Source organism: Podarcis bocagei (assembly GCF_964188305.1).
Source record: "Podarcis bocagei genome assembly, chromosome: 3".
Lineage (NCBI taxonomy): Eukaryota > Metazoa > Chordata > Lepidosauria > Squamata > Lacertidae > Podarcis > Podarcis bocagei.
In genome coordinates this window covers 31687768-31697090 of record NC_138127.1, presented here as the reverse complement: position 1 = coordinate 31697090, position 9323 = coordinate 31687768, and positions in this window count along the sequence as shown.

The following is a 9323-nucleotide window of genomic DNA, read 5'->3' as shown; positions in this document are numbered from 1 at the left end:
ACTGCACACTTAAGGCACATTGAAGCTGCAGACATGCGGGGCAGGTGGCCTGGCACCACGGGGGTCAAGCCACCAGAGGGGAGAAGGGCCTGCAGCCGCAGTCTGCACACTTGGGATACCCGGAGTCTTGGAATTAAAACTGGAATTAAAACTTTTTCTGAGAACAACTCACTAGGTAGAGGAGACATGGTGGAGGAGGCCCTTCAAATATGACAAACTACAACAAGCAATGCAAACCAATTGTTTATCGTGTTCCTCTTACATTTTCAAGTGACTTTTTCAGCTTTGCTGGCAAGAAAAGATCACAAAAACAATTTTGTCTCTTTGTACAGATTCATTTGAGGGTGAACAATGGCAGATACTGGATTGATTTTTTTTTAATTGCTGTGCCAATATTTTAACACTGATTGATGGCCATTTGCAAAAAAATTACAATGAATTCAGGTTTAACATACATTTTACATTTCACCAACTGTATCATATTGATTCACTCTGGGGAAAGCCATTTGCCTACCCTAATTAGAAACAATAAAGGAAAATGCCAAGGTATTAATGTTGTCAAAATGAATCAATGCTGTAAGTGTGACAAACTATGTTACAAAATATTAATATACCCATAGGTGTTTGCCATCACTGATCATTCACATAGGAACAAACCACATTGATTAACCACGTGTGAGTTAATGGAATATTATGCCAGTCCTATAACTTCTGTTCAGAGTTTCTGAGGGCTTCTCTGAGATTCTTGAGACTGAGGACTGTATACAGCAACACATAAATATTTGATAGTTTTAAGAATAGTTTAGACACTTGTTTTGCTCACATTTTTATTTGGTTTCTTTTGCATGGACAGGGCACTAAAAAGAAAGGTGGTGCCCTACTGTGTCAGACTCAAGACACCTTTGAAGGTGGCATGGCCAGTAGCATGGAAGGACAAACTCCACTCCCTGATAGGAATGGTGAGAAATAAATGTACTTTCCATTTGAATGCAAACCCACCTAATGTGCACTTCCTGCACCCACATGTGAACCAAAGCATTTCACCAACTACACCTGGCAGTATGCCTCATTGATCTCAGTGGGACTTACTTCTGAGTAGATGTGTACAGGTTTGCCCTGCAAATTCTGATTTCTTTATTTGGGTGGGAACGAAAGCCAACTGTACTAAACCATTTCACCGAATACATTTCCACACTCTAACGTTGTGCCAAATTGCCTTTGATCTTGTTTCAGGAAAGTGTTGAAATGAAACACAGGGGTTTATTGAGACTATTTATTTTACCTCGTCTGTTGAATACCAGGCAGCATCTTTTCAGTGGAGGACAGATACAGTTTTAATGCTCTCAGGCTTTTGCACAGCTTGAAATCAAATTTATTGTCGTATTAGTAGGATAGGTTGAAAAATATTAAAGCTGGATTAGCCACCTGCTTGTCATCGTGCAGCTAAAGACTTGAATGAAGAAGCTTGAGAAGCTGCCATTTGTGGAACAACTGGTCATTATGGAAGGATGCAGCTATACAGAGGATCACATTTTTATGCAAGCAGAAACAACACCGCAGTTAGCATAGCATCATAATTTTTGTATGCCCCTTTTCCATGGTAAGCCATGCTCAAAGTGGTTCACATTGAAAAGTTTACACAAGATAAGTCACTAACTATTCCAAGGTTCAACAAAAGGTAAATAATCATATAAATGATGGAGTAATGGAAATATCTCATATTGATGAAAAAAAATTCAAATGATTCACTGATAACTTATAATAAATAACATCTGATAATAAAATGTTAAAACAATCCACATAATAGCAAAAACAATGCATCTCCAAAAACAATTTTTGATCTTCACCAACAACCACTAAACAATCCCCCACCATGATGGTTTTCAGGCTCCTTGAGCGGCAGAAGCAGCATTTATAGCTGGCCTTGGTGATGGCTTTGCCCTCTCAGCCTAGATGAAAATGGGCCAGACAGAGAACAGGGACTAGGCCCCGCAGGACTCAGAGTGAGATGGGACCAGCTTTATGGGCTAATAGCCGTAAATAAATAAATAAATAAAATAAGAGATGGGACCAGCTTTCTCTAGGCACCCAGTTTGAACACAGGAAGGGGAAGTGGGAATGTGTGGGGCAGCTAATGCATCATCATCAGAAAGTGGGGAGGAACAGCATTATGTGTAAGTTCTAACCAATGTTAGAACTTGCCCCACTTCTAGTACCTTACCCCCACACAATTACAAGAACTGGAGCAGTCTGTACTTGTGGCTGTGTCTTCCTTTAACACCCTCAGTATATCCACCTATGCCCAAGCAGGAACCAAGACCACTGTACGGCACCTTTGCCGGTTGAGGAGTGTGTGTGTGTGTGTGTGTGTGTGTGTGTGTATGCATACTGCTTATTTAAATAGCAAGAAGATTAAAAAAGAAAATCCTAAAAGCAGTGATTTGATACTTCAGATTTTCAGTAAGTCGGCCAAGTGTCTCCGGGAAATTTTTTCTTCCCTGAGACCTCATTATTTGTTAGAAAAGTTAAATCTGCCACAGTTTTGCTATTAGCCTTGGGTTACCTAACTACTTTTGCCAGCATTGAATTGTGCCTCAAAGTTAACTTCCAAGGAAGGGTTTTATAGAGCTGCATGTACCCCCATGGCTTCTTCCTAGTAGGATGATGACTAACAAATGGACCTCAGAAGTTTATTTCAGCTACAGCAGAGAACAGGGCGAGTCAGCAAAAGGATCAGTGGCCAGTTGATAAGAACAGGGAGCCGTGTTAATACTACAGTTGGTTCAGTGCTTGAAACCAAAAGTGAAGGGAACAAAGTCCAGACACGAAGTAGGTCACAGGTGCTCCTCTGTAAGAGTTAGGATATCTCACCCATTGCTCTCAGGAAAGAAACCCTTGACCGTGAGACACTGCATAAAACTCACACTGCTGAAGAAGACTAAATGAGCTTTCAAACATTTTTTATTGAACCTGAGGGGGAAAGATACTAATTTATACTTACACCTGGCATTTGTAACCAAGGCCCAGCAGTCCTGCTGTCTGGCTGGTCCTGCTGCCGCCTGCATATCTAGGAATGGAGGAAGAAATTGTCCCAGTTCACATTTAAAGGCAAAACTGTCTAATTTGCAATCTTTTTAAATTCAATAGCAAGCAATACAACATATACAGCATCCTTTACAGAGTACAGAGGTTCAGAATAAAGAAGACACAGAAAAGGGACAAAAAGTGTAAAAATAACCATTATTCTTTTTCTTGTTCTTATTTATTAAAATTATATACCGCTCATTATCTGAAGATCTCAGGGTGGTCAACAAAATAAATAGTTAAAACAAAAAACAAAATAATAACTCTTCTCCCATAAACACGTTTAAAAGGCCGTAACATATTAACCAGATAGAATATATCAACCACATCTGTTTAAATGGTGCAATAATTAAATTGGTGGAATATTTGCCATGCTCCTGGATATTAATGGAAGTCGCAAAATCATACCAAATTAAAATAAGCATCGCTTTTAAATCGGCCTCTGAATACTCTCAGTTTGTGCATCAATTGTGTGTTCATAAGTCACTTTGAGAGGGAGATTTATAAATGCTAAACATCAAATAGGACCTCTGGTAATAAGGATTCTGTCTGAGCAGCACTGATATCAATCTCAGATTACTCTACTTCTGATGGACGGGGGCACCAATTGGGCTCTGCTTCAGGCAGGTAGCAAGCTGTCTTGGGCCAGACCCACACTGCAAAAAGGGTCAAATTGGCTTAGTGGATTCAGGCTCCTCATTTATGCCCTGCTGTGATCTTGAAGATTGGCCAATAGTGTGTAAGCGAGCAACATGCATGTGATTCCCAAGAGATCTCAGACCCAGCAAAGTGTTGGCATTGTTGCACCTTCAAAGCATACTTTCTGATGGTAATGATGCTACCTCTTATTTACGTATATGATGTTAGCCGCTCTGAGCCCGGCTCTGGCAGGGGAGGGCGGGGTACAAATAAATTATTATTATTATTATTATTATTATTATTATTATTATTATTACCCCATTCTGGTTCCTAGTCAGCATCCTCATTAGCCGTGACTGCTGCAGTGGGCACACAACTCACCACTGTGCATGTTGTTTTCCGGACCAGAGGAAATCTGCCCCCAATAAGATCTTGTGGAAAGAGAAGAAACAATAACGTTTTCCACTGAAAATCATGTAATCTGAACTGTAGACAATTTGATCTTCCTTTTATTCTTGGCTTTCATTATGCAGTGTTGCATGTTTCATGGTGAGACTGGTGTTAAGATTATTAACTTTTCTTTTTAATGCTGTATTGGACTAATTTAAAAGCTGGGGAGAAGCTGCTGCTGGAGTTTGATATGAGGATTAGGGAAACAAAATAAGAATTAACTTGAGAATTTATGTTTCCAGCCTCCTCCTTTCTAGAACGAATCATGCTGTGAGTTAGGGGATTTGGGGTGTCAGTTTTTGGGATTTATAGTCATTTTAATTCCTTATTAAATTGAACATGTTTTTCACATTTGTAATTTTACTCTGGAAATACGGGTATTGCCTTACATACTAGTTTAAAAATAGAAAAAGGCAAGCAGAGACACACAGTACTTTGAGGTGACAAGAAACGGGTGGAAGGAGGCATCTTGTAACCACCCTCTCCCTTTTCTGGCACTTCCAATTCAATAATAATACATTTTGCAACTAACAGTTTGGTGCACTTTTATTGTGCCCTACATCAAATGCCTGAAGCAACCACCTCACGCCGTCTAATGGTAGGGCCAGCCCTGTTAAGTGTGAGGATTAATGGTGGAAGAGCACAACTACCTGAAACTTTCAGCTCATGACATGGAAGCTCTTAATGTGGAACAGGAATAGAAACAGAAAGTGTGCTCTGCATGTGCCCAGAGACACTCTGTTATCTTTTTATTAGTTCACCTCCAGAAGTGGGAGCTTGAAATTAACTCTGGGTTCCAGGACTTCTGAGGCCAAAGCCCAGTAAAATTCTAATTAAGCATTTGGAACCTGATAGATTAGTGGCTTCCAGACCTGTTAGGGAGCCAGTTTTCTACTGTAGGCTTTCATAATTACTCAGATCTCTGAGGGAGGAAGTTGGTCAGTAATGTGGTGGGATAGATAATATTTCTGTTATTTCCTATTTATTTCTTTATTATTTACATACATACATACATACATACATACATACATACATACATACATACGTTCAGGAGCCTAGAGCCCTCCAGAGACTGCTGAACTTTCAACTTCCACCTGTCCCAGCCAGCATGGTCACAGAAATAGCATTTTCCTATTAGACATATATTTATTGACAACTGCTTTACCATGTGTATTTACATCTCTCTTTGCATACACTTAAAAAAAAAAAGTGCCACGAGGAACAGCTAAAGAGCCGTTATTGCTCTTGCCATTTTGGATCTTCATCAGGCTGGCAGTGTGAACACTGACATATGGGACACAATGTCTCATAAGACCTCGGGCAAAGCAGGCACCAGATGGTAATATCGCCACTTCTTCTTTCTCTCCTTCTTCCTTTCCTTAAATATCTAATGTTGAGGTGTAGAGCAAGTCCAGCCTGGCTAATATGATTAATAGAATCATAGAACTGTAGAGTTGGAAGGGATCCCAAATGTCATCTAGGCCAACCGCCTGCAATGCAGGAATCTCGACTAAAGCATCCATGACAGATGGCCACCCAACCTCTGCGTAAAAACCTCCAAAGAAGATCCTTTTCCAGTATTGGATCCATGTAGTCCACTAGTAGTACATTGCTCAATGCTTGGCAATCCCTTCTTTAGATAAATATGACGGTGACCTGTTCTGAATTAAGAACTGTGGTACTTTCATGTTTGGAATCCACCCTCTTCTGCAGAAAGATGAGGGTTTAGAGAGTCACATAACCGTCATGAGTTTCTCTTCTTTCAGGAAGGATAATCACCATCTTTATATATGGTCAGTGGCGTAGCGTGGGTTGTCAGCATCCGGGGCAAGGCAAGTAATTTGCGCCCCCTAACCCATGGATTTTAGCAGGGGCAGAGAGCTGCAAGTGCGAGCGCCACCCCAGATGTTGCGCCCAGTGCGGCTGCCCCCCCCTGCACCCCCACGATACGCCACTGTATATGGTGCTAATGCTCTTGCTCTCCTGTTTTGTTAATGCAGGGAGGGGGGATTGACTTTATATTTTATGTTTGTTATCTATGCAACTGAAAATCCAATGAAAATTCTTTTTAAAACAACAACAACACCACATCACCACCATAACATTGTGCTTTTTGAACGCAGTCCTGCTCATACAACCCAGTAACACAGACCAAATTATCATAACTATATTGCAAATTAAGCAACAATGCTAAGTAATATTTAATGCTGGGGTTTAATTGTTGTAACACCCCCATCCAGGACCTTGGGGTAAAGGATGCGTAATAAATTGTAATAATCGTGAACATATAAGCATAATGCATGGGTCAGCATTCAGGATCACTGTAATCCATGGGTTCAGTGTTGAAGAGTTACTTATCTTTTGTATTTGATTCTGGCTCAAGCCGCCATCCAGGAAAAAACTGAAGCTCCAGTTTGGAAGATTGAGTTTAGAAATCTGCCCTCCCCTGCTTCTTCAATATTTGCTCTACAAAAGAAGAACACATTTTCCAGTCTTGGTCTCCCCTTTCTAGGAGTTTCTGAGCTATTTTTAATTTAACTCGCCAAAATCTACACTTCTGACATGGGCTGTCATATGTCCGGATTTTCCTGACAAATGAATCCCGGCTATGTCTGGGAAATTCCAGACGTATGGCAACCCCTACCCCTTTCTGATCGAAGCTGCACCCTCTATGCCTTGTGCTCAGGGTGAAGCAGGCTCGCTCTTTTGAAATTTATGGAGGGTGGCTGAGAAATAGGAGGCACTAATACCCAAGAGCTCCCCGGTCTACCTATTTATTGAGCATTCATCCTGATTTGCTTCCACAAAGCTTAAGTGGACATTAGACTATACCATCCCACACTTTCCAGTGAATTTCTCCATCACTTTCTTAATTGCAAAACAACAACATTTTAAAGTAGATTTGTTGCACTGATGCAACAGAGCACTTTTTAATTGTGCAAGTCTAAATTTACATTAGGGGGGACATGGGTGGCGCTGTGGGTTAAACCACAGAGCTTAGGGCTTGCTGATCAGAAGGTTGGTGGTTCGAATTCCCGCAACGGGGTGAGCTCCCGTTGCTCGGTCCCTGCTCCTGCCAACCTAGCAGTTTGAAAGCATGTCAAGTGCAAGTAGATAAATAGGTACCGCTCCTGCGGGAAGGTAAACGGCATTTCCGTGCACTGCTCTGGTTTTCCAGAAGCAGCTTAGTCATGCTGGCCACATGACCCAGAAGCTGTACGCCGGCTCCCTCAGCCAATAAAGCAAGATGAGCGCTGCAACCCCAGAGTCGTCTGCAACTGGACCTAATGGTCAGGGGTCCATTTACCTTTACCTTTAAATTTGCATTAGGTGCTTGAATCTCTGCCACAAAATTGTGACAGTCTGGAGGTACCCTCAAGCACTTTTTCTTGAGTAACCTTTTGCAACAGTTACAGTTAAGCATGTGTTGTAGCTCCACCCTACATGCAAATTATGCTCCCTAATAGTGATGCATCTTTGATTTATTGCAATAAGAGCGCACCAGCAGTGCCTACCACTAGGTGGCTTCTCCCTCCCCCCCCCCCACTCCCTGCCATTACAGCTTTACATAAGAGTGGCTTCCATAAAGCTACCCAGCCATGACCGAGGCAAGACTTGAATCGGGTTCATTGGCTCAGAGCAACTCTTAGCGACTATGTGCACCAGCTCTGTTTATACATAATATTCACTTCTTATCATGCCAAGACTGTTGTACTACCCAGAGCAATGCCCAGTGGCAATGTTCCACAACCACAGACAGTTAACAAACATCTTTTTGTCCAGGCTCATAACAAGCTGTTTAGATCTAGTCTATATGAAAGGGCCCAAATAAAATTGTTAGTAGAAAATGGGGGAAGAATAGAGGCCAAGGGAGGATAATTACGATACAAGTTAACTTCAAAGGTGTGGACAGTGGTACCTCGGGTTAAGTACTTAATTTGTTCTGGTGGTCCATTCTTAACCTGAAACTGTTCTTAACCTGAAGCACCAATTTAGCTAATGGGGCCTCCTGCTGCCGCTGCGCCGCCGGAGCACAATTTCTGTTCTCATCCTGAAGCAAAGTTCTTAACCCGAGGTACTATTTCTGGGTTAGCGGAGTCTAACCTGAAGCGTATGTAACCCGAGGTACCACTGTACAGGACTTTCTACATTCCCATCAGTTCCTTGTATTTGGAGCCTTTTGTTTGTAAATAGCGAAAAGCTGAAGTGAAGTTTGAGAGCAGGAATGTAAAGAACTTGACATTTATTTTAAACATGTTATAACAAAATACCAAGAGTTTTCTATGTCTTGCCCTTTTTTTGTACCATCCTTTCATAGTGAATCTCTTGTTTTGCCTCTAATCTTGGTTTCACTCTCTGCTCTCATCTCCTCACACAAATGCCAATTGATGCTCTCTTTTCTTTCCATTATGGCCAGGCCAATTATGGCATATATTGCAAATACAATTGCTCAGGGAAAGGCCTGCTAATTAATAGGATTAATTTGATGGTGTCACAGATTCTCACGGGTTTACAATCTGGAGACAATGGCAGTTTGTTGCTGTTGGCACCAAACTCATTCTCTATAATAAGGCTTTGACGGAACCTGGAATGCTTTATTTGATCTTTTATTCATTTCTCAAAGCAATTGCTGGCTCCAAGATGTTGCAAAAACTTAGGCAAGATAAATTTCATTACTCAAAAGTAGTGCTGGCTCTGAGGATCCTCCCCCCTTAACTTAGAAGAGGTGGTAGTGTTCCAACTAAGAATTATGCCATTGCGCCTCTGGCATCCTTGAGTGATTCATGCAAAGGGAAAATGGTGGAGCCGTTGGAATGGACTATGAAACCTTTCCCAACATTGGGGTCCTGGCAAATGCCTAATTTCACCAGCCACTGGAGCCATGCTTGCTCAAAAAACATTTATCCCATAGCACTTTCTTTAAGGATGTTCTTTCTAGCAGTCTCTTACCACAAGAAGGTGGCCTGCTTCACCTGAAACACTCAAATGCAGTATAGCACTTTGTGAAAAAGCAAGAAGGAACCAGGGGAAGGTATTGGGCTCACATGCCACCCCTCCACCCTCCTTTTACTGTACAGCTGGGGAAGGAAGTTGGCAGCATGTAGTTTCACTTTCAGAGAACCATGGCTTGTTGTTACAGAAAAGGAAGG